We start from the raw sequence: 26,909 nt of genomic DNA on the forward strand, positions 1-26,909 counted from the left end.
CAAGTCAAAACGCCAAGTCACGTACAAGCCCAAAGAGCCAGATGCACCATTCCGCCATCGCTTAGAATGGCCACAGCAGCTTGCCGTTGCCATTGTAGTCCATCAGTCCACCAGAAACAAGAAGCTTCTGGATTTCCTGCATGGGTTCGGTCTGTCTGTTGATTATAGTCGGATCTTGCGGTTGGAGACACAGCTGGCCAACTCAGTCATAGAGTCTACGACAGAACAGGGTGTATACTTTCCAAGAACCATGCGCATAGGGACGTTTGTCTTCTTTGCAGTGGACAACAGTGACTTCAATGAAGACACACCTGATGGGAAGCGGACACTCCATGCTACAGCCTGGGCACTCTACCAACGACGGGAACATGCACCCTCCACAGATGAACATAGAACACTGACACTACATGACCGAAAGGCCAGACACCGCTCACTCAAGGTTCTGACTGCTCCAGACTTTGTTCCTTGCCAAGCACCAAACAAACAATCTGCCACAGGTACCACGTATAGCTTCAAGACACGGTCAAACCCAGATGTCACCAAGCCGTACTCTGCGACGGACACAGTGTGGCTACTTTCATGCACAATCATGCGAACAGCTGAAGCTGAGGACGTACAAGACGACATCATCCCACCAGATGACCAGCTGCAAGCTGCAGAACCCCAGCATGCTGACCCTGTTGGGTCACTCGTCCACGATCCAAAACAACCACCTGGCAGTAGGATCAAGCATCACGATATCCCAACTTGGACAGCCTACAACTCACTGCTCTCCTCTTCGAAGCCTCTGACGGAGGTCAACGCCCTGCCATTGGTAGCAGCACCAGCCCATGAATGGCAAACACTGATAACAGTCTTGAAACAGACACAGCAAATCAACTGCATGGTCATGGGTCCCGATAGGAAGACAGTGATCACCTTAGACATGGCCCTGTATGAGCGAGCCAAACAGCTGGAGATGACCAGAGATGACTGCAAAGGCAAGTGGGTACTGCGACTAGGGGAGATGCACACTGTGATGGCTGCACTGAGGGCTGCTGGGAATGCCATAGAGGACAGTGGTCTTGACGAGGCTTGGTCTGAGGCTGATATCTATGGCCCAACAACGACCAGACAAATACTGGAAGCCAAGCACATGAAGAGGGCTTTGGAGGCCCACATCACCACTGTCCAAGCCCTCTTCGACCTCTATGTGGACGAATTCTTCCAAGAGCATCCCCATCTGAGGGGCCCATGTACCCAGTCAGCACAACAGGTTGCCCAGAGCTGTCATCTACACAACCGAGAGGAGATGACAAGCGCGCAGAACAACATGCTAGCTGTCCTCGAGTCAAACGAAGTCCTGGAGGCCATGGCAAAGTTTGATGAGAGGAAAGAAGCCAAGAGTCCACTGTTCAAGTTTGTGCGACGCTACATGCGGATGATAATGCTGATATACACATTCATCCGTGCCACCCGTGATGGACAATTTGAGCTTCACCTGTCTTCACTGGATGAGATGTGCATATACTTCTTTGCACATGACAAACAGAAATATGCCAGGCTGACTCCCCGGTACCTTGCAGAGATGAAGGCCCTGAAGATGACAGATCCAGGGATCTACCAAGAGTTCATGGATGGGAACTTCAGTGTCCATAAGAATGAAATCCCCTTCTGTGCTGTAGGTGTGGACCATGCACTGGAGCACATCAACAGGATCATGAAGGTGACAGGGGGTATTGTGGGCATTACCCAGAATGCCAGTGCCCGCGAAAGGTTCTTTCTGACAGCACCAGAGCTGAGTAGGCTTGCTGAAGAAGCCCGTCAGATGGCTGGCTCACAATCAGCTACACGCAAGGAGCACCACGACCTATCAACCACAGTCTGGGCTCGGCAGGAAGACAGCATTCGTCGACTGAAGAATGTGATCAGAGAGTCCATGAATCCCATGACGCATGAGGGTGAAGACCTGACGACTATCATCACCAAGGTGGTGATGCCAGCTGAAGTACAGAAGGATGTCTGCAACCAAGATGAGATTGGTCAGAAAGCGTATAACACGTTTGTTGCAGAGCGCATCAACACAAATGAAATCAACCTTTGGGCCAGAATGGGAAAGGTCAAACTGAAGATGTGGAAGAGTGCCAGGAAAGCTGTGAAGCACAAACTGGCAGACAAGGTTGTAGAGCTGAAAGACGACAGGTCACTGTTTGCGCGCATGCTGATCGTGGCCCGCTCACGACCAGAGATCAACTTGAAGGATGCCATAGGTCAATATGAATTCACCGCGCTTCCACGAACCCTCTTTGCAATGGCTGGGACACTACTACCATGCACAGACAAAAGCAAGCTCATGGGCATCCTAGAAGATCTACCCAAGAAGTCAACTGGCACTGGTCAGCAGCCAGACGACGACAATCCTGAACATACTCCACCCCCTCCCAAGAAGGTGACTGTCATAGACGGCATGGCATTAGTGCAAGCAATGGGTAAGCCACAATGGGTCAAAACATGTGCCCAGTGGGCTGGCCATTTTAATGCAACACTGGACTGCAAGACCAACGGGTATGATGAAGTCCACCTCGTGTTTGACCGATATGATCTGCCAAATTCACTGAAAGAGGCCACACGGGAGAGGCGCCAAGGTGGCAAGCCGCCCACTGCTTACCACGTTCAAGACAGCACCCCGATTGGAAAACTGACAGCAAAACAGTTCCTGTCGCACACCAACACCAAAGATGAGCTAACTGTCTATCTGGCAAAGAAAGCTCTGTGTCACTTTGAGGGGACTACCAAGGTCTTCATCGTCACTTCAAGGCAGGATGTCTTCTCCAACTGCATGGATGTACAGCATCTCCGTAGCTCCCAGGAGGAGGCTGATACGAGGATCTTTCTTCACAGTCTAGATGCCGTCCGAAGAGGTGCAACACAGCTGTACATTCAGTCACCTGATACTGATGTATTCATCCTAGCACTCCACCGGTACCATGAACTATGCAAAGACACATACTTCATCACGGGTGTGGGGAACAAGAAGAGGCAAATCTCACTGGAACCAATAGTACATGAACTTGGTGTCAGGAAGGCTGCAGCCCTACCAGGATTCCATGCATTCACGGGAGCAGACCAGACTGGTCGGTTTGCCGGCAAGGGAAAGCTCACATGTTGGCAAGCCCTCAATAGGTGCTCTGTTGAGGTGGTATCTGCGTTTCATGACCTTGGGGCCTCTGAGGAGCTGAGAGCTGACACAGAAAGTGACATTGAGGCATTTGTATGCCAGCTGTATGAGCCTCGTACTACAGTTGTGGATGTGGGCAAGCTGAGGTGGAGACTGTTTACCAAGAAACAGCTAGAGGCACAGAAGCTGCCACCAACACGGGGAGCTTTACATGAAGCCATTGCTCGTGCACATTTCCAGGCCATGGTGTGGCATCAGGCTGATGTACCGGACCCCCAGCTTCCACAACCAACAGAACATGGATGGAGAGCAGAAGGAGATCAGCTGGTGCCCATCACAACCAAGGACCCTCCAGCCCCAGCTGCCATCACACATCTAATCAAATGTAACTGCAAGAAGACCCAATGCATGTCTCACTGCTCATGCAGGTCTCAGCATCTCAACTGTTCTGAGATGTGTATGTGTGGGGCAGATGAAGAGGTGTGTGGTAACACGGGTCAGGAGCGCCCCATGGGAATCGATAACACTGATGATGAGGAGGATGGAGATCCTTCAATGTAACAATGAACACTGCCAACTAAAAATATTGCACAAAGACATTATAAGTGTACATTTGAACACTAAAGTCCAGCCTTTATGTGATTTAGAAGTGAAAATGATGGAAAAAAATATATATATGTGTTGGCATAAGTGCGTGAAAATCCAAGATGGCTGCCATAAGAACCCTTTTGATCATATGTAGGTGTATAAATGTGTGTTTATTGGATTAAGTATCCGCAAATATGTACATTTGGACACCAAAATTAACACTCTAGGTCATTTAGAAGCCAATATAATGACAATTTCGGTTTTCAACAAACGCCATTTTGATAATCCAAAATGGCCGCTATAAAGAACTTGAAAAAAATGGAGACATATTTTTTCTACAACTTCTATCATCCCTAAAGACAACCCAACCAGTGTCCACAAATTAACATTTGAATTCAACGGGAAAACATTGGCCCCCCCACTAAAACCCAAGAAACAACTTCTTCCTCTTCTCCGTGTACTTCTCCTGCAACTGCCTCACAATGAAAAGCGCGTCTGTCGTTCCTCTTCCTGGCATGAATCCAAACTGCATTTCGTCGATCTTCACTTTCTTCCTTATCCTCCTCTCCAACACCCTTTCCAATACCTTCATTCCATGCTCCAATAACTTTATCACTCGGTACGAGCCACACTCCAGAGGGTCACCTTTCCCCTTGTACAGAGGGACGAGGGTACTCAGTTCCCAATCCACTGGAATGCGGCCTTCTTTCACCACCAGATTACAGATCTCTGTCATTCTCTTCACACCCCAACTTCTTGATGCCTTCAACATATCTCCCACAACTCCCGTCGGCCCTCCCGCTTTTCTACCCTTCATTGCTTTTATCGCTTCCTCAACTTCCTTCTCAGTTATCTTCTCTGCCGGTCCTAAAACTGGGTTACTCTCTATGTTGCCATCCCATTCATTCTCTGTATTCAACAGCATTTCCATATATCTTTTCCATCTTCCTTTAATTCCATCTGGGTCGACAACGATTTGTCCCTCTTCATCCTTCAAGCAACTCACCCCCATCACATCACACCTCTCTTTCGCTATCTGCTTTGCAATCCTGAATACTGCTTTCTGACCCTCTTCCGAATCCAAGCGTTCTCCGAACATTTTCCTACATGCCTCCTGCGCCTTTGCTACCTCTTTCTTTGCAGCCTTCCTGGCTGCCTTATAACTTTCATGCTCTGCTGTTTCTGCTCCCGTACCCTTCGCCTTCTGCCACTCCTTGAACTTCTTCCTCTTCTCGTCAATCCTCTTTACAACTTCATCATCCCACCACCATGTTTCCGAGTGCCTCGGTGGTCCTTTTGTCCATCCACATACCTCACCAACGGCTCCCAACAGACTAGCTTTCATTGACATCCAACCACTTTCAAGCTCAACCACATCATCCTCGATCCTACTCAGCCTCTCTTTTAATGCCTCCCTTACTGTCACCTCTTTCAACCTCCACACCTTCATTCTCGGTTGGTACTTCACCCGCCGAGCTTTCCTCGCACCTTTCACCCTTACGTCGCAGACAACCACGTGGTGCTGTGAAACAGCCTCCTCCCCCGGGAACACCTTTGTGTCCCGGAGGTGCCCCCTATCTCGCCTACGCACCATCAGGTAGTCAACGGTTGTCGTCGACCCACCTGACGTGTATGTAACAAGCTTATTATCCTCTTTCTGGAACTGAGTATTACAAATCAACAAATCAGCTCCATCAGCAAACTCCAAAATCCTTTCACCTTCTCCATTTCTCACACCATATCCGTAACCCCCATGAACTCCGTCAAAACCATCCATACTCCTTCCCACATGTCCATTTAGGGAGCGTGACACATATTATACATATACAGTGATCCCTCGTTTATCTCGGGGGTTACGTTCCAGAACCCCCCGCGATAGACGAAAATCCGCGAAGTAGCGACCATATTTTTATTTTATTATTTATATATATTTTAAAGCTTTATGACCCTCCCCACACTCTTATTAACCTTTCCCACACTCTTATTAACCTTTCTCACACTCTTATTAACCTTTCCCATACTCTTATAAACACTTCCTATACTCTTAAACACTTTTTACACTCTTAAACATACGTAATTTTAACAACATATAAAATTCTAATGGGTACTCAGCATTGAAGATACTGTAGCGACCCATGGGTTCCCCAAGCAAGACCAGCATTAGAATCTCCTTGCTCCAGCCGGTGACGTCACCGGCGGGGATCCCCGGCGCCAGAGTGGCTGGTCACGTGACCACCAAAGCGTGCGGGTATAATCAGCTACACCTGTTGATCACGTGACCACCGAAGCACGCCACGCTTGAGAGGCGTGGCTTTCGGTTTCTGGTTGTGCTTTATAATGCAGCCCGATAAACGGGCTTTTCAGTGTTCCCGAGTTGGTTTTGAGAATAAATATCTTCTCGGACGAGTTTGTGTCTTGCCCGTCATTTCGTCCGTATCAAGCAAGAGCCCCGGCTCTTCAATACTACAACTTGCGTGATGAAGATGATGATGAATTAGCTGTGCAGTACTGATGACGATGAAGGTGATGACGATGATGAATGTGCTGCACAGCCAGAAAGAGCATTACAGTTACCCATTACGTGGGTAACTAGCGCAAGTGGAAGCTGCCGCATCTGCGTTTTCCATACGCACGACTCTTTGTCTACTCTTCTACTGTACACTATGTACAGTATTTTATTTCTTGTAATATGTTTTAATTACTGTATTTTTCTTATTTTTTTACGTTTTTTAATTTTTTAGGCGAGAAAATGCTTATTTTACCACAAAAATATTTAAAATAATAGTATATAAAAATACATTTATACCGCAAAATCCCGCGATATAGCGAAAAATCAGCGATATAATTTTACATATGCAGTGAAACCTTGACTTACGAGTTTAATTCGTTCTGTGACAGAGCTCGTAACTCAATTTGCTCGTTTCTCAAATTCAATTTCCCCATTAAAATGCATTGAAATGCTATTAATCCGTTCCAGCCCGCCAAAAACCACACCAATTTTTTTTTAGATATACAGTATATATAAAAATATCTCGCGCTTTATATTTCACCTGTATGCAGCATACAAGTTGACAGGATGGCCTGGACTGGAGGTACGCACACTTGACTCTAAACTGTCCAGCCTGGGTTTGAATCCCGACCCAGCTATAACCTGTCATGTCGGTGTTTCACAGGCAGGGTGATTCATCAATGTGTGTACCGCTAAACTGGGCGCCCCGTTTGCGTCCCATTAGTTGTTGGATGTTAAGGATCTCACCGTGTTTTCCACAAAGAGAAGGCGAGCTATCGCCGGCACTCTGAACGAGTTGTGGCCTGGCATGCTCTTCTCCTCTGCCGTTATATACGTCCTCCTCGGCATCTTTTTCCAGAAGAGCCCTGTCTCGTCACAGTTGAAGATTTGCTGGGGGATGTATCGTTCGGCTTCTATCAGTTCAGCAAAAGTTATAATAAAATCTTCAGCTGCCTTCACATCCGCCTCACCAAGTCGACAACACGCACACCTCGCTCATGTTTTTCGACGATTGCTTGTTTTATATCCAAGCACATCATCCTCTTCTTCTTCTCAGTACTGCCCTTGGCACTCAATTTCTTAGGACCCATGGTTAAAACTAAGAAATTTTCCAAAATAACCAAAATGCGAAAACAAAGCAGCAGCGATATACGGGAGAGATGCTTGCACGGCAAGATAACCACGTGACCTGAACCCATCTGGTGGCGGGTGGCGTAAGCTCCAAAATAACCAAAAAGCGAAAACAAAGCAGCAGCTATATACGGCAGAGATGCTTGCACGGCAAGATAACCACGTGACCTGAACCCACCTGGTGGCGGGTGGCGTAAGCTCCAAAATAACCAAAATGCGAAAACAAAGCAGCAGCGATATACGGCAGAGATGCTTGCACGGCAAGATAACCACGTGACCGGAACCCACCTGGTGGCGGGTGGCGTAAGCTCGTAACTCAGATATCGGCTCGCATCTCAAAGCAATAAACTGCCCGAGCGACGGCTCGTATCTCGGAAAACTCGTAAGTTGGTGCACTCGTAAGTCAAGGTTTCACTGTACTAGCGAGAAAAACCCGCGATGTACCGAAGCCGCGAAAAGTGAACCGCGATATAGCGAGGGATGACTGTATATATATATATACATACATATATATATATATACATACATATATATATACATACATATATATATATATATATATATATATATATATATATATATATATATACACAGTGGAACCTTGACTTACGAGTTTAATTCGTTCCGTGACCGAGCTCGTAACTCAAATTGCTCGTAACTCAAATCAAATTTCCCCATTGAAATGCATTGAAATGCTATTAATCCGTTCCAGCCCGCCAAAAACCACACCAATTTTTTTTTAAATATACAGTATATATAAAAATATCTCGCGCTTTATATTTCACCTGTATGCAGCATACAAGTTGGCAGGATGGCCTGGACTGGAGGTACGCACACTTGACTCTAAAGTCTAAACTGTCCAGCCTGGGTTTGAATCCCGACCCAGCTATAACCTGTCATGGGTGAATCACAGGCAGGGTGATTCATCAATGTGTGTACCGCTAAACTGGGCGCCCCGTTTGCGTCCCATTAGTTGTTGGATGTTAAGGATCTCACCGTGTTTTCCACAAAGAGAAGGCGAGCTATCGCCGGCACTCTGAACAAGTTGTGGCCTGGCATGGCATGAACATGAAAACATGAACATGAAATGTTCGACATGAACATGAAATTTTCCGAAATAACCAAAATGCGAAAACAAAAACGCAGCGCTATACGACAGAGATACGTACTGTACTTGAACGGCAAGATAACCACGTGACCAGAACCTACCTGGCGGCGTAAACTCGAAATAACCAAAATGCGAAAACAAAAACGCAGCGCTATACGACAGAGATACGTACTGTACTTGAACAGCAAGATAACCACGTGACCAGAACCTACCTGGCGGCATAAACTCGAAATAACCAAAATGCGAAAACAAAAACGCAGCGCTATACGACAGAGATACGTACTGTACTTGAACGGCAAGATAACCACGTGACCAGAACCTACCTGGCGGCGTAAACTCGAAATAACCAAAATGCGAAAACAAAAACGCAGCGCTATACGACAGAGATACGTACTGTACTTGAACGGCAAGATAACCACGTGACCAGAACCTACCTGGCGGCGTAAACTCGAAATAACCAAAATGCGAAAACAAAAACGCAGCGCTATACGACAGAGATACGTACTGTACTTGAACGGCAAGATAACCACGTGACCAGAACCTACCTGGCGGCGTAAACTCGAAATAACCAAAATGCGAAAACAAAAACGCAGCGCTATACGACAGAGATACGTACTGTACTTGAACGGCAAGATAACCACGTGACCGGAACCCACCTGGCGGCGTAAACTCAAAATAACCGAAATGCGAAAACTAAAATGCAGCGCTATACGACAGAGATACTGTACTTGAACGGCAAGATAACCACGTGACCGGGTGGCGAAAGCTCGTAACTCGGATCTCGCCTCGCATCTCAAAGCAATAAACCCCCCGAGCGACGGCTCGTATCTCGAAAAACTCGTAAGTTGGGGCATTCATAAGTCAAGGTTCCACTGTATATATATATATATATATATATTGTTGCGGATATGAGGATTGAGTTTTTTTGATTGTGTTGTATTGTATAGTAAATGGTTGTGAATTATTGGTTTAGTCTGAGCCCTCCTTGCTCCAGTCTGTTGTATAAAGGTCAAAGGGCGTTCCGGTAGTTAATTCCATAAAGCATACATTGAAGGACACTATAATACCCTTGTTCAGTAGCTTATATCCTTATTATGTGTGTTAGGGTAAGGCTTTGTCTTCCATTAAAATGATACTCCATTGCACCAAGTGAAATAAGATAGATTCCCTTCATTCTTCATTCCCATTCCCAAAAACCTCCATTTCCCCTTTCGTCATGGCCAAGCCTCAATTTGCCAATTACATCCCCTCCAAAACCACCATTGAACATGTGCTCGGGTCGGGGAAGAAAGGCGTGCCCGCCCGTCATCAAGGGCGGAGCCAGAGGGTCGCGCGACCAACCAAGGCCGAGGTGAGCACACCGATGGGCGTGTCCTGAAGGCCGGCGGCTTAATCGCCGGAGGGGCTATAAAGGCGCGCGCGCAGTGGTTGCATTGGTTGCGTTGTTGGTCGTCAGTGGTTGCGTTGTGGTGGTCAGTGGTTGCGTTGGTTGCGTTGGGTTGTCGATGGTGAGGAGTGGTCGGACCAAGAAAGAGAAAGAGTTGTTGCACCAAGAGAACATAGAAAACATCCAAGGAGATCATCATCCAGGGAAGCACAAAGCCTGTTGTAGTCCTGGCAAAGCACGCGACGTCCACAGGAGCAGCAGCAGCGGCGGCCACAGCAGCAACAACACTCAACAGCCGCTTGGGGCCTGGACGGCAGTTTTGAGCAGGGCCGCGAAGGAACGGCGGCTGCTAAACGCGCTGATCGTGCTGCAGGACCCCTTGGACCGGACTCCCCCCCCCCCCCCCCCCCCTCCAAGCCATCCACCTCTGCCATTCCTATCATCATTCCCCGTGTGAGTCGTCTTCGTTTGTTCTGTCCTGGGTATTAATTAGGTCTGTTTAGATAAGCCAGCGATTTTCACTGTCTCTCAAAAATCTTCTGTATATTATTTTATTATCTTTCCTTCTCCTTGGTTTCTTTGAGCCTGTAAATAGTAAATAAATTATATTCGTATTTCCAACCTTTTTGTCTTCTTCGTCTTCACATCTGTGTCGCCTTAGTCTTTTCCCTATTGAATATCTGTGGCGCGATCCGGTCAACGTTCGGGGATCGGGTTAATCGGGGTAACTGTTAGGCCGCGGTGCCATCTGCTCGGGCAAACCAACATCCTTATCCACGGGCCGTAACAATATATATATATGTAGGGAGCTGTAATGCCCCTCCCCCTTTGTATATCCTTGCTGCTTTACCAATTACCAAGTATAACCAATTATATGTTTTGTTTTGACTTGCTACTGTACTTTTTTATGATACTGAGTTCTTTCTACTGCATTGAGGATGTGTAATATCCTAATAAGGAGTCCTCTGCCTTTGTGCTCTGGCCTGCGTGGGCACAATCTCTAGTTCCCCTTACCAGGCCTTGGAGGCAACTCTTATCTCTCTTTGCCTTTTTCCTGTTTTTGCCATTATCTTGCAAGTTGACAGTTTTACGAGTGTCCACTCCCCTTTGTACTTTCCCAAGCCAGCTGCTATACAGAAAGTTGTAAACATGTTGTCACATAATGCTGACCATCTCCTTATCAGAAGCTAACCCATGACTGGCCTTGGATGAACTTCCTTTAATTAACTGAACAACAGGATGGGACTATGGTGGGGGACCCAATGAGCCCATTCTGTCTCTGTGTCTTGTGAGCTAACTCCACCCCTGACTTTCCTTTATATAAAGCAATGTTAATTGAATTATTTCAGAGCATCTTGTTGTACTGTTGGTCATTCCTTGTGAGTTTCAATGCAACTTTGCTGTCCTCAAGCTTGAGTACTCGAGTTCCAATAAATATATCCGTTGCTCCTTTCTTCTGAGTTCTTCTGAGTCCCAAGTCCTAAGTCTCAATCCGACAACTGGTGGCAGCGGTGGGATCAGTCTGGGCAGTCCGGGACGCGGTCCCAGGCAAGGGAGTGGTGAGAGACCAGCTGGCAATTGATCCGGGTCAGGTGAGCTGTGGTTTTCTTTTGTTTTTTCCTTTTTAGCCCGGGGGTCAGTCCAAATTGTAACCCACTCTCTCTTGCTCGGTCGCCGTACGTTCCGTTCCCTGCTCATACCTGTTCCACGAACCTAAATTTAATTACGGACCGCTTGGGTCTTGGAGCAACTGATTGTTTATGGACTCGTTAGGGTAACGTTACGTAAGGAGAAGTGCCCCACGTTGGGCGCCTGAGGTTAAGGGGTAATAGATCTCTGGGTTGTGAGGGTAAGGATAAGGGCGGCGTCCCGATCCGAGGCCTACCCGGGAGACGTTGGGATTTTAAGTAAGATCAGAACTATTATACGGGCGTAGGACGCCAGGAAAGTGCAGTAAGGGTAGGATAGACGGCTGTGTAGGCGGGCGAGCCTCTCAGGAGAGTAGGTAGCGCGGCCGTACCACGCGAGGCGGGCGAACCTCACGAGTACAAGACTGCGAGCCTCTCAGAGTTAGGTAGACGGCTGTAAACGCGAGGCGGGCGATCCTCACGAGTACAAGGCTACGTCGGTAAACTAAATTTTCCTAGGATGGGTAACAGTATGGGTAATAAGACAGTAAAGGCAGGTGAACCGCTTAGACATACCCCAGCATTTTTTATGTTTAAGAGGTATGGCTATGCTGCTGTGAGACCAGGGAAGTCATGGGTTGCATTGACGAAGGATTTAGGAGAACCGTGGCCCGAAGGAGGGTCTTTTGCGCTGGAAAAATTGGACGTATTGTATGAGACATTAGAAAAGTTCGAACAGGCCACGAAACACTTTCCGCCTGACTATTGGAAAGTCTTTGGCTGGTGGAAGGAAGAAGCGATGAAGCGACACGCAAAGTCGAAACAGGCCAGCTTGGCCGGTGAGGTAACAAAACTCAAGGGTCTGAGGAAACAGGCGAATAAAGAGCAGGATGAAGCGCTTAAGGAAATAGAGAGGCAGGCCAACGCGCGACTGATGCCGCTCGTTGAAAACCCAGACCCCGCGAGAGGGGAGGCAGTGACCAATCTACCCTCCCCAGCCCCAGTCCTAAGCTCTGTCCCGGGGTTTCAGGCACCACCTATCCTTTCTGCGCCCCCGCTACCACCTCCCTATAACCCTGCTACCATCGCGCCCCAGATACCCCAGAACCACCCGAGCCAGGGAAGGCCGTTTGCACAACTCGGGGCTAACGGAATAGACGACGGGACCGACATCGCAGGGTTCCCGCCACCGATAGGACCGGATGGGTTATACCCCTCACTGGTAGGTTGTAAGGGGAAAAGGACCTCACAAACTACCCCATCGGAATGTCAGGAAATAGAGGAAAGGAAAACATTGTGCCCTGTACAAGTTATCGGGGTTGACGCAGCAGGTCATGGGGTTCGGGAAAGAGTACCATGGAAAGAATCCTCTTTAACTGTAATGCGGGCAAGGATTCAACATTTGCTTATTGAGGATCCACGGCAGATAGTGCCGACCATGTCGAATTGGGTTTTGGATGGCGAGTGCGACTATCGAGACATAACCCATATGGGAGTGTCCGTGCTCCCACCCAAGGTATGGGAAAGGGCTAGACAAAGAGCACACTGGCCGGTGGCAGACCCAAGGGCTGGTGCAAACCCCCTGTTAACACAAGCGCAATGGGATGCTCAAAAGGTCCTGCTGCTAGATTCTATTGAGCAGGCGCTGTTGCCAGCAGGAGGTCCGGATTGGGGAAAGATCGGGGCCATAAAACAAAAGGCAGGAGAACCAATTGGAGAGTACCGAGAAAGGTTGGAAAAGGCCATTGCGCGCTGGGGAGGACTGGGTCCGATGCAGCTGGGAGGGCTACCCCAACCATTGGTAAATCAATATCTAATCGAGGGGCTTCGGCCGGTGTTAAAGAAACAGGTACAGACCGTCCTCTTCGGCTGGAAGGGAATGACAACCAACGAATTATGCGACAAACTGGAACAATGCCCGGGCTCCTCCCTAGAGGAGAAGAAGGATATTAAGGAGGAAATATTGCAAATGTTTGTCCAAGAGAAACGGGCTCAATTTAATCAGAATAAAAAGGGGGATCAGAGTCAGAACTACATACACGAACAGTGCCAGAAGTGGGGACCTGTTCGAGGTCCAGAGGAACATAGGAGGAGTTGTTATCCTCTTTTCTATAAGGGCCAATTCCCCAACGGAGAGTGGATCCACAACGAAAATGAGAACTGCGACGGTTGTACTGAGGAAGATTTTGGACTAATTAATATGAACGAGGTGAAACAACAATGGACAATACCACCCCCTCTTCCCCCTCCTCCTCAAAACCCTCAAACTTGGACTGTGAAAGGGCCCCCTCCCCAAAATTGGTATCCACCAAGACCCCTTCTCCAAAACCCCGGACCACCCCCCAATAGTGGGATGCAGAACGGACCAAGGGGGAACTGGGCCCCGCCTCGGGGTCCGCCGCAGTGGCAACCAGTGAACCAGTCACATTGGGGGCCGCCAGAACGCCGGCAGGGAGGAAGGGGCGCTGTAGAGGGACGACCTATGCCCTCCGCACCACCGGTTCCGCAGGAACCGTGCCATTATTGCAAGCAGATGGGACACTGGATACGTGATTGCCCAAAGGCTCGTAAGGGGTTTCAGCCCCAATACAATAGAGGGGCCTATTGACGGGACGCTGGCGAGTCGCCCAAGGAGTGTCCTCTCTTGACCATGACACCGGCAGAGGAACCAACCATGATGTTGGACGTGGAGGGAAGACAATTAGAATTTCTCGTAGATACGGGCGCGACTCGCAGCACAATTAACAAGGGGCAATTGCCCTCTTTGCGCCCTACGGCCAGGAACGTTCAAATACTGGGTGTTTCGGGTTTACCCCAAGCGCTTCCTATTTCGGAGGAAGTGCGAGTAACATGCGGCCCGCTGGAGGCTAAACATGCTTTTTTGATGACCACTACCGCCCCGACGAATTTGCTGGGACGGGATTTATTGTGCCGTTTGGGCTGTCAGATCTCATGTACCAAGGAGGGAGTTTTCGTAGACGTCGCGGAATCTAAACGCGACTTGGTAATGACGGCATTGTCTCGGCCCGGCCCCACCGTGTATTGGTGGCGCATGGATGAAGGGGCTCTGGCTACCTGGACGCATATCATAGATAATGTGTGTTTGGACAACGCAGTTCTGCGAGATTGGCTACAACTGCACGAAATTTCGATAAAAACCTTAAAGGATAGTCCACCCCATTGCACTGCGTACTATGATGCAACGGGCGACGACGAGAATTATCGAGAAAAGGTTAAGGAAAAGCTGGGCGAGCGCACGCCTCTACACTTGTCACGGATGTGGATCGGCCGCGAGGGAATAGGAATCGAGGCAGTCCTAACCTCGAGTCAGCGTGCATTGACCCGATACCCCGAAGGAGCGGCCGCCCATGTTACCCTCACTACTGCCAAGGGGTGGCCGCCGGAAAGTGTAGGTTGGATGGTAGGGAGGTTACGTGAAGTTCCCCTACAAGGTTATCGGAGTAAGAAGGGCCGTTGGACTTTGAAACGGCTCCAAAATGGCGAAGGGTTCTCAATTGACTTCAAGACACAACGGAGGGATGGAACGTTCGAAGCAACAGAGTTGCCTCCTAAGGGCACCTATGCCATGAGGGCAGTGCTGACGGATCCGGGTGAGTCAGATTACCTCCTAGCGGAGGTGCCAGACAATTTATGGCCCAAAAGCGACGGTGAGGTTGGACGGATGCGAGACGCCGAACCTCTAGTGATAGCAGTGCAGCCGGGGATGCGCTTGCCAAATGTAAAACAGTATAAGCTACGACCTGAGGCCGACGTAGGCATAGCACCAGTGATTCAATCCCTAGTGGAACAGAAGATTATCGTGGAAACTAACAGCCCATGTAATACACCAATTTTGCCAGTTAAAAAGCCGTCAAAGGACAAATGGAGGTTTGTACAGGATTTAAGGGAGGTGAACAAGGTGATACAGGGCATACACCCACTAGTTCCAAACGGAGAAACCCTCATGATGTCAATTCCACCGGACGCAACATACTTCACGGTCATCGACCTTTGTTCTGCGTTTTTCTCTGTGCCCATCGCGCCTGAGTCACAATACTTATTCGCTTTCACCCATAGGGGGCGCCAGTATACTTGGACAGTACTACCTCAGGGGTTTTCAGATAGCCCCACTCTGTTTTCCCGGGCGCTGCACCGCGACCTGGCGGATGTGGAATTGAAGGGAGGGTCAGTGTTGCTGCAATACGTTGACGATTTGTTGATTTGCTCCCCTTCAAAGGAGGCGTGCGAAATGGATTCTTTGGCCCTATTAAAGGCCTTGGCGGCCAAAGGCCACAAAGTAGGCAGACCAAAACTTCAGTTTGTGCGGCAGGTTGTAACTTACTTGGGACACGCCATTTCGCATGGAAAACGAGAATTGGATGCTGGACGGGTGACCGCTATCATGGAGCTGCCGCGCCCTCGCTGGCAACGACAAATGCTGCGCTTCCTAGGTATGACGGGATATTGCCGCACTTGGATACTTGATTTTGCGCTGCTGGCCAAACCACTGTACGAGGCGACCAAATCAAATGCCCCGGACCTATTGATATGGACGGATGAATTGAGGCGATGTTTTGACGGGCTGAAACAGGCGCTGGTTACGGCACCGTCATTAGGACTCCCGGATTATGCGAAACCATTTACCCTTTACACTCACGCCGTGGGAGGTTTCGCCCAGTCAGTTTTGACACAGACCCATGGGGATAAGGAGCGGCCGGTGGCCTACTTTAGTAAAAAGTTAGACCCGGTCGAACAAGGGTTTCCGGTGTGCTTGCAAGCCGTGGCAGCGGCCAGGTACGCAGTAGAAAGAACAGCGGACATTGTTATGGGACACCCAGTAACGCTACGGGTACCACATTGCGTCACTTCGCTGTTGTTACAGCGAAGCACACAGCATTTGTCTAACACTAGATTAATGCAATACGAATCCGCACTGATCACTGCAGCCAACATCACGATCGAACGTTGCACGACGCTCAACCCAGCCTCACTGATGCCCACTCCTGAGGAGGGCGAACCTCATGTGTGCTCCGACGTTGTGCAGCTAGTCTCCACGGTGCGATCGGATTTAAAGGACAATCCCTTAGAATACCCCGACTGTATATATTATGTCGATGGATCAGCTAGGCGCGCATGGGACGGGTCTCTGTTGTCCGGGTACGCCGTGTGCTCGGATAGCGAAACGGTAGAGAGCGGGCGTCTTCCACCTACATTTTCCGCACAGCAGGCGGAGCTGTGCGCCTTGACCAGAGCATGCAGCTTGGCGGAAGGCCTTGCCGTCAACATTTACACAGATTCGGCCTACGCTCACGGCGTAGTCCACGATAAAGGAGCCATCTGGAAGATGAGAGGTTTTCTCACATCTGCCGGTTCAGTGATAAAGAATGGCGCGTTGGTAGAAGGGCTCCTCCGAAGCATTTTACTTCCCCGCGCTATCGCGGTAATTAAGTGTCGTGGCCACCAAAGGGCGGACACTGACGTTGCCCGGGGCAACGCAAGGGCGGACGAGGCGGCAGGAAAGGCCGCCAACCAACAGATAGAACGCAACATGCCGATGGTGACACGAGCACAGAAGACAGCCGCACAGATTGCTGACATACCGACTGCGGGACCACCCGCCACACCAACTAAGGACGATATCATAAATTTGCAAAATGCTGCACCGACGGCCGAACACGAGGTCTGGCTCAAACGAGGAGCGATACGCCCTGGGCCAGGGGAAATGTGGACCCTTGATGAAAAACCTATAGCACCCCAGGCTTTACTGCCTTGGCTGGCACGCATGGCTCATCAGAATGGTCATGTGTGCCAGAGGGGGGTGATGGGACAGATAGACTACACTTGGGCAGCGCCAGGACTGTCACGGATTGTATCCGAAGTGTGCCGATCGTGTGTGGTCTGCCAGCAACACAATAGAGGGGCGCCGCCGAGACATGCACATGATGGGGGACGGCCCCCGCCAAGTGGGCCGTTCGCAACTATTGAGTTCGATTTTACAGAATTGGAACCAAGCTTGTCGTTTCGCTATGTGTTGGTAATCGTAGATACGTTCACCAAATGGGTCGAAGCATACCCATGCGTCAAATCCGATGCTCCGACAGTAGTGAAGCGCCTCGTGCGGGATTTTATGTGCAGATTTGGCATTCCCCAGATAATTTCGTCAGATCAAGGAGGCCATTTCACGGCGCAGGTGGTTAAGGGCATCCTGAAGGCGTTGGGCGTTAAACAATCCTTCCATTGCGTCTACCACCCACAGTCCTCAGGACTTGTGGAACGAACGAACAAGACTTTAAAGAATAAACTAGCGAAACTTTGCGCAGACACAGGCTTGAGGTGGCCAGAGGCTCTTCCGCTTGCATTGATGAGCATTCGTTCCACCCCGGGTCGCACTACGGGCCTTTCCCCCCACGAAATATTAATGGGACGACCTATGAGCTTGCCCGTTTCAGCACCAACAGACATGTCCACCCTTGCTTTGCCAGTAATGGATGACATGCTTTTGAGATTTTGCATAGGCTTGTCGAATGTGGCACGCAGCATCCATGCTCGAGTACGAGAGGCGCTGCCTGAACCAATAGGCCACGCCATCCACAACTTTCAGGCCGGCGACTGGGTGCTCGTGAAGCACTTCACCCGCAAGGCTGCTTTGGAGCCACGGTGGAAGGGACCATTCCAGGTGCTACTGGTCACACCGACGGCAGTCTTCTGCGAGGGTAAACCTTCGTGGATCCACGCCACCCATTGTAAGTTGTCCTTCCCCGCACCACAAGCCACACGAGACACCGCACCTCACATTGCTGCAGACACCACACCTCACACCGCTGAAGACAATGCACCGTCTAGGGCACCACAGTCTCCTAAGGGCGGCGATGACGGTCATGATGATGGGAATTCTGGGCAGCTGCCTAACAAACCCCGCCAAGGATAGGCTTCTGCAGTTTAACCCACTGAGAGAGGATCTCCCCAAATACCCAGGACACGACAACTACACGTTATTTAAACTTTACTCCGTCAAATACATAACGGCTCCCCGGGGACAGGGGATAGTAGTACATTGCTGTGAGTTGGAGACACATTTCAAGTGGTTATCTGTAAGATGGATGGAAGCCATGGTGGTACACAATGGGACACCACAGGCACGCATGACAACCCCACGCATAGTCTTAACTAAAGTTAGACAGGTGGAAAATGGAAGGTTTACTGGGACCGTGAATAGTCACGCCGCCGCAGGATATCAATGGGGCACGGGCATCGACAATACTACTCTCCTACTGTCGCATGCCCTCGTCGGCCCACACACCACGATAATACTTGAATGTGGAATATGGCCCCCGCGCACGCTGATTAGAAGGAACAAAAAGAGGGGAGAGACCCAACACCAATTCCGGCCTAGTTGTGCCGCCTACGTCATTAAACCCCCTCCTGCCCAGGAAGTAAGAAGGAAGCCAGAGGAGAACACATACTGGAAGGTCGCACGGCATATGGCCACAGTACAGAATAGGACACAGTGTTGGATGTGTATGCACCTTCCCCGCACCAGCACAGCAGGCATACCAATGGTAGTGTTACCCCTATCACTCAATGATTTGTGCTCGAAGCCACTAAATACCAAATGCATTAGTACAACTCTGACAAGCCAAGGCTCTGATGAAACCGCGTGTAAACGAGTGTTCCAGTACTCCCCTCCCATCCTGTCCCGACACTTTGAGGAACGTCCGGCGCCGGTTTGGGTCAAGCCGGCATGGGGGGCCCTCTGCTTAGAAGGAAAGGGCCAAGTAATGGTAGGCAAATCCGTGTGTAGAGATACCCTTCCCGCGGACCCGAGAAAAGGGAAACACACGCTCCTAGTGAACGTTACAAGCTCGCCCTTGCATAACCTCACACACCTCCAGTTGGCATGGAAAGGGGAAAACGGGACAAACACTATCCCAGGTCTTCTCACTTGCATGACCACCCATTTAGTGGCTCCGCACGGGACCATGTTTGTATGTGGGAATAAAGCTTACCCGTATTTACCTGATAATTGGGGAGGAATTTGCTATTTAGGATCAGTTTTCCCTGAGATGGAAATGCGACAGCACTTGCATAATACCACCGCACTCATAAGGACACAACGAAGCACTTATTGGCACGACGACGACACCACTACTTTACACGGCGCTGATTGGGAGAAAGCCGTTAGCTTCTTCTTCCCATGGGCTGGGACGGTCATGAACAGTTACCGCATTGACAAAATTGCGTTAATCTTAGAAACTGTGGCCAACGCCACCGCTACAGCACACGACGAAATGTTGGACACGGTTGTCCATCTGCGTACAATGGTTATGCAAAATAGGGTTGCATTAGATATGCTATTGGCAGAACGAGGAGGGGTATGTGGGATAATTGAGGGTAAATGTTGCACTTTTATTCCTGACCCCTCACAGGGTGTCAGTGCTGCTATTATAACGTTAAGGGAAAGCGCTCACTCATTGACAAGGGATCGATTGGATCGGGAAGCCTCCCACCAGTGGCTTACCGACTGGTTCAAGGGGTGGACAGGCACAATTGTAAAGTGGGTACTAACCGCTTTGGCAATAGTCCTTGGAATCGTGGTTAGTTGTGTGATAATCAAGGCTTTAGTCCTTGCGTGTGTGAGGAAGTTTTCCACAGGATGGACACTGAAGACGACACCGGAAAAGGCCATGGTGATGATCGACCAGCGGATCGCGGGTCCGGATGACACACCAGCTGTCAACTCAACTGCCAGTCGCGGATCCTGGAACGACGACCTGAACGAGTCCCTGGGCCGCGACAATGAGATCTTCGCTTCCGAAGATTGTTCTTCCATTGCTGATATTACCGATAATGATGTCGAGTACACTTATGCGGACCTCGAAGCATTTCAGGCTACCAGAAGGCCGTTTAAACTGGGCCCCGACACGTCGGAAGAAGAAATCGACGATTTCCTGAAGGATTCCTCTCGTTTCTTCACGATATGCCATGCCGTGGCTATGACTATGGGCCGTCCACTCCGTAGGCCTACGCCACCTGAAAATAATGTTACTGATGATGTTACCAATGATGATGTGGGCCACTTGCGAGGGTCCCCGGCTGATGTTTATGTTTCAATGCAGGCTCTGCCTCTCCATGTTTCACGAGCTCACCTTTATGTCTCACAAGCCCACAGTGAGTCAAACGCCACTGACCCAGTTCGGGATTTGGACCCAGCTGTGAACCCAAGCCCGGATGGAGAGGAACTCGATCGTGAAAATACTCTGAGTTCCGAGTCTGATTGTTTTGGAGATTCGCCCTTGAATAACAGCGAAGCAAGCAGCATCGCCTCGGACGATCTCGACTTTGACCCAAAGGAAGTTTCTCTCCCACCTTTGGATCGTTATGCTTTATTTTATGGCCATAGGTTTGAGCCACCTGATACTGACGATGTTGTGTCTTCCCCAGATCACCAGCACGTAAGAGACCTCATGAACATGAATATCGATTGAGCGCTGAAGATCGACAAGGATTTCACTTGGGGAAGCCTGGGCGAGCTCCAGTTGGGGAGGAGTCCGGCTGCACCTCTGTGGACCAAGGGTGGGTCGGAGATCTTCCTGGGTGTGGACCCCGGTGGAACCAGAGGTCTTCGTTGTGGATTTGGCGCGCTATTCGATCTTCATGTCTCTACGGTCTCACCTCATACACCCATCTACACCCGACTTACATCATACATCCACTTACACCCACTTGCACCCACACACCCGCGGATCAGCCTGCTGGGTTCGTTGTGCGGTACTGGGTACGGGACATGCTCACTGGGCTGCATTCGTGTGGTACGTTACGTTTAGTTACACTCTCTCTCTCTCCCACCTCTTTTGGTGGATTTTGTGTGCCATTTGATCACTCTGCTTTTACGGCCTTACATTGCATACTCACATACAGACGCGAATCATCCTACTGAGTTTGTGTGGTGCTTTGGTACGGGACATTCTTACGGGGCTGCCTTCGCGTGATATGTTGAATGATTTTTCTGTTTTTGTTTGAAATAAAGGCCTTTGATTGGCTCGTAGATAACTTTGTATCTTAGATCCAAAAGGGCGGTATGTAGGGAGCTGTAATGCCCCTCCCCCTTTGTATATCCTTGCTGCTTTACCAATTACCAAGTATAACCAATTATATGTTTTGTTTTGACTTGCTACTGTACTTTTTTATGATACTGAGTTCTTTCTACTGCATTGAGGATGTGTAATATCCTAATAAGGAGTCCTCTGCCTTTGTGCTCTGGCCTGCGTGGGCACAATCTCTAGTTCCCCTTACCAGGCCTTGGAGGCAACTCTTATCTCTCTTTGCCTTTTTCCTGTTTTTGCCATTATCTTGCAAGTTGACAGTTTTACGAGTGTCCACTCCCCTTTGTACTTTCCCAAGCCAGCTGCTATACAGAAAGTTGTAAACATGTTGTCACATAATGCTGACCATCTCCTTATCAGAAGCTAACCCATGACTGGCCTTGGATGAACTTCCTTTAATTAACTGAACAACAGGATGGGACTATGGTGGGGGACCCAATGAGCCCATTCTGTCTCTGTGTCTTGTGAGCTAACTCCACCCCTGACTTTCCTTTATATAAAGCAATGTTAATTGAATTATTTCAGAGCATCTTGTTGTACTGTTGGTCATTCCTTGTGAGTTTCAATGCAACTTTGCTGTCCTCAAGCTTGAGTACTCGAGTTCCAATAAATATATCCGTTGCTCCTTTCTTCTGAGTTCTTCTGAGTCCCAAGTCCTAAGTCTCAATCCGACATATATATATATATACTAGTGGGGTCACCCGTGGGAATCCCACGGGTATGGACGTGTGTGACATTTGGACATCTTGATTTGCATGCGGCACATTAAATTTTACAAAATGGTGTAATGAACACTTTATTTATTTCACATAATGTGACCACTCACTCCTCTCCACCCTCACGCCTCTCCAATGCCACTCCTCCTCACACTCCTCTCCAATACCTCCTCACACTCCTCTCCAATACCTCCTCACACTCCTCTCCAATACCTCCTCACACTCCTCTCCAATACCTCCTCACACTCCTCTCCAATACCTCCTCACACTCCTCTCCAATACCTCCTCACACTCCTCGCCAACCCCTCACACTCCTCTACAACCCCTCGCACTCCTCTACAACCCCTCGCACTCCTCTCCAATCCCTCACACTCCTCTCCAATCCCTCACACTCCTCTCCCTCACACTCCTCTCCAATCCCTCACACTCCTCTCCAACCCCTCACACTCCTCTCCAACCCCTCACACTCCTCTCCAACCCCTCACACTCCTCTCCAACCCCTCACACTCCTCTCCAACCCCTCACACTCCTCTCCAACCCCTCACACTCCTCTCCAACCCCTCACACTCCTCTCCAACCCCTCACACTCCTCTCCTCTCCAACCCCTCACACTCCTCTCCTCTCCAACCCCTCACACTCCTCTCCTCTCCAACCCCTCACACTCCTCTCCTCTCCAACCCCCTCGCACTCCTCTCCTCTCCAACTCCTCGCACTCCTCTCCTCTCCAACTCTTCGCACTCCTCTCCTCTCCAACTCCTCGCACTCCTCTCCTCTCCAACTCCTCGCACTCCTCTCCTCTCCAACTCCTCGCACTCCTCTCCTCTCCAACTCCTCGCACTCCTCTCCTCTCCAACTCCTCGCACTCCTCTCCTCTCCAACCCCTCGCACTCCTCTCCTCTCCAATCCCTCGCACTCCTCTCCAATCCCTCGCACTCCTCTCCAATCCCTCGCACTCCTCTCCAATCCCTCGCACTCCTCTCCAATCCCTCGCACTCCTCTCCAATCCCTCGCACTCCTCTCCAATCCCTCGCACTCCTCTCCAATCCCTCGCACTCCTCTCCAATCCCTCGCACTCCTCTCCAATCCCTCGCACTCCTCTCCAATCCCTCGCACTCCTCTCCAATCCCTCGCACTCCTCTCCAATCCCTCACACTCCTCTCCAATCCCTCACACTCCTCTCCAATCCCTCACACTCCTCTCCAATCCCTCACACTCCTCTCCAATCCCTCACACTCCTCTCCAATCCCTCACACTCCTCTCCAATCCCTCACACTCCTCTCAAATCCCTCACACTCCTCTCAAATCCCTCACACTCCTCTCAAATCCCTCACACTCCTCTCAAATCCCTCACACTCCTCTCAAATCCCTCACACTCCTCTCAAATCCCTCACACTCCTCTCAAATCCCTCACACTCCTCTCAAATCCCTCACACTCCTCTAAAATCCCTCACACTCCTCTCAAATCCCTCACACTCCTCTCAAATCCCTCACACTCCTCTCAAATCCCTCACACTCCTCTCAAATCCCTCACACTCCTCTCAAATCCCTCACACTCCTCTCAAATCCCTCACACTCCTCTCAAATCTCACACACTCCTCTCCAATCGCTCCTCGCACTCCTCTCCAATCGCTCCTCGCACTCCTCTCCAATCGCTCCTCGCACTCCTCTCCAATACCTCCTCGCACTCCTCTCCAATACCTCCTCGCACTCCTCTCCAATACCTCCTCGCACTCCTCTCCAATACCTCCTCGCCCTCCTCTCCAATACCTCCTCACACTCCTCACCAACCCCTCACACTCCTCTCCAACCCCTCACACTCCTCTCCAACCCCTCACACTCCTCTCCAACCCCTCACACTCCTCTCCAACCCCTCACACTCCTCTCCAACCCCTCACACTCCTCTCCAACCCCTCACACTCCTCTCCAACCCCTCACACTCCTCTCCAACCCCTCACACTCCTCTCCAACCCCTCACACTCCTCTCCAACCCCTCACACTCCTCTCCAACCCACTCACACTCCTCTCCAACCCCTCACTCTCCTCTCCAACTCCTCACACTCCTCTCCAATACCTCCTCGCACTCCTCTCCAATACCTCCTCACACTCCTCTCCAATACCTCCTCACACTCCTCTCCAATACCTCCTAACACTCCTCTCCAATACCTCCTCACACTCCTCTCCAATACCTCCTCACACTCCTCTCCAATACCTCCTCACACTCCTCTCCGCTCCGATCGGGCCCTCACTCTCCGCTCCAATCGCTCCTCACTCTCCGCTCCAATCGGCCCTCACTCTCCGCTCCAATCGGCCCTCACGCTCCGCTCCAATTGGCCCTCACTCTCCAACTCCTTGCTCCTCGCTCTCCAACCCCTATCTCCTCGCTCTCCAAACCCTCGCTCCTTGCTCTCCAGCCCCTCGCTCCTCCCTCTCCAACCCCTCGCGCCTCACTCTCCAACCCCTAGCACCTCGCTCTCCAACCCCTCGCTCCTCTCCAACCCTCCTCATCGTTGTTGCAGCAGCATTCTGTGCGGTTCTCCCCATCTCGTGCGGTCTCTGTGCGGTTCTTGCTACATCCTGTTCAAGTCTGCGTTCTTCATCGACCGTCGCATTCATTTTTGAAATGGGAGTTTCCACGCAACGCATGAATTGTCATGATCCTCAAGAGGAAGTGTCTCGTAATTATCAAATGACAAATGGCAAGTAAATTACATTGTGACAATTAAAGATTTCAAATAAACCTATGTAAAGTGTATGCGCACATAACTAATAAAAAAAAACGAATAAATATCTCTCGGTAATTTCCTGAAACATATTTTGCTTCCGGATAATGTTGAATGAAATAAGAAAGAACGAAGATATATATGTCGTTTTTGTGCCGACTCTCATAAAAGGTAAAAGTAATATATCTTAACGGAAAAGAAAAAGCGAATTTTTAATATATGTCGACATTTTCCCCGAATGTTATTTTAGGCGCTGTATTTTCGTGTATCATTGTGGCGCGATTTTTAGAAATATATCTCGGCAATTTCCCGTGTGTGCGTGAATGTTCTCAATTATTTCTGACACCAAGTCTAAAACCATCGATAAAAATTAAATCAGATGGTGAATTCGAGATAAAATCGTGAGGGTGACTCTCAATGAATGGGCTTTAGTTTACAGGCCTTTGAGAATATCATTTCGTTCTATAAACGGAAACTTTCTTGGGATTCTCTTCCCGTTTTTTTTCAACCGAGTCTAACACTATGTTAGCGACTGTTAAAAATGAAATGATATATCGAATTAGAATTGAAATAAACCTGTGTGAGAGAGAAAGACAGCATGGGCCCAACTAAACAGGCCTCAAAGCTATTCGAGGTAATAAAATGGTGGATATTTGTTTACATGAAGCCTCTCCAAGAATGGGTGCTATGGGTGGAGCGACTCTGCAAACGGACGAAGCCACACCCCCGGACAGAATCACCTTCGCCTATTATAATATATGTATGTATGTATGTATGTATCTATGTATGTATATATGTTATATATATTATATATCATATATATATATATTATATATACATATATATATATACATATATATATAATATATATTAGGGTGGGCTTCAAAAAAATCAAAATGCAGATGTTCTCCGGGACATGGTCCATTTTTGTTCCTTTTGGTGTCAGAGGAATCCACACCAAATTTGAATGGAATCCAATAATATTTAGGGGTGCCACATCAGTGATGAATTTTCCCCCATGCAAAAATAGGCATTCCCATTTTTTGGGCTGTATATACACAAAATAAATACATAATTATATATATACATTAAATATAATATTAAAAAATAAATATATAGTAAATATACATTAAATAATAAATATACATAAATACACATTATACATTATATATATACAATATATTATACATACAGATTTGAGACTTCCTATGATCACTATCTGGGCAATTTTCATGCATGTTTTGTACAGGTTCCCGGGGTCAGGGGTACGCTTTTTTAGTGTGTAATATGTAGGCCTAACTTATTGACTGTGGCTCTTTTGTAGAGAGTGACCCTGTGGAGTAAGAATTAACAGGATTTTACCCACATTCTTGCTTATTTTGCAGATATGGCATGTGCTAGTACCAGTGTTTCATTGAAAACTCGGGCTCAGGATAATGTGCATCTCATTGGGTCCACTTCTGGAGATGCCATCAAAGGTGCCAAGCTCCCGACTGTGCATCAATCTCTTGTCCTGTTTTTCTATCACCTGAAGAAGGAGAATCGCACTGCCTGGGAGAGTGCAACCCTCACCATTGAAGAGGTTGTGAAGTTCTGGGAAAAAGCTCACCTACCTACAACGACGAAGCAGCACTGCATCCATCGTTTGGAGAGGCTATATGAAGAATGGAGGAGCCTCCAAAAAGGTGCAAAGTGGGGTGGTGCGACCCAAGAGAAAAAGGAAGCATCCTTCAAGGCCTCCTTGGAGAAGACGTTTGATCTTAGGCATGCAGATTCGGAGGCCATAATCACCAACCCCGAGGACAGGAAGTTTCTTCACGATCAATTCTCAGAGAGGAAGGCTTCAATGGGATCTGTAGACA

General features: G+C 49.1%; 3 protein-coding genes across 13 annotated transcripts in view; 1 reads left to right on the plus strand and 2 right to left on the minus strand.

The window, feature by feature from the left end:
• LOC137431270 (uncharacterized) overlaps positions 1-26,909 on the minus strand; it is a 917,646-nt gene that overhangs the window by 794,254 nt on the left and 96,483 nt on the right. The gene's annotated exons all lie outside the window — the stretch shown is intronic.
• LOC144888143 (uncharacterized) overlaps positions 1-26,909 on the minus strand; it is a 1,118,715-nt gene that overhangs the window by 350,321 nt on the left and 741,485 nt on the right. The gene's annotated exons all lie outside the window — the stretch shown is intronic.
• LOC144892862 (uncharacterized) overlaps positions 2,849-26,909 on the plus strand; it is a 473,149-nt gene continuing 449,088 nt past the window's right edge. The window contains exon 1 of the mRNA XM_078781193.1: positions 2,849-3,637. The gene's annotated coding sequence lies outside the window, so the exon portion shown is untranslated. The remainder of the gene's footprint in view (positions 3,638-26,909) is intronic.

Source organism: Myxine glutinosa, chromosome 7 (assembly GCF_964187855.1).
Source record: "Myxine glutinosa chromosome 7, kmMyxGlut1.1, whole genome shotgun sequence".
Classification (NCBI taxonomy): domain Eukaryota; kingdom Metazoa; phylum Chordata; class Myxini; order Myxiniformes; family Myxinidae; genus Myxine; species Myxine glutinosa.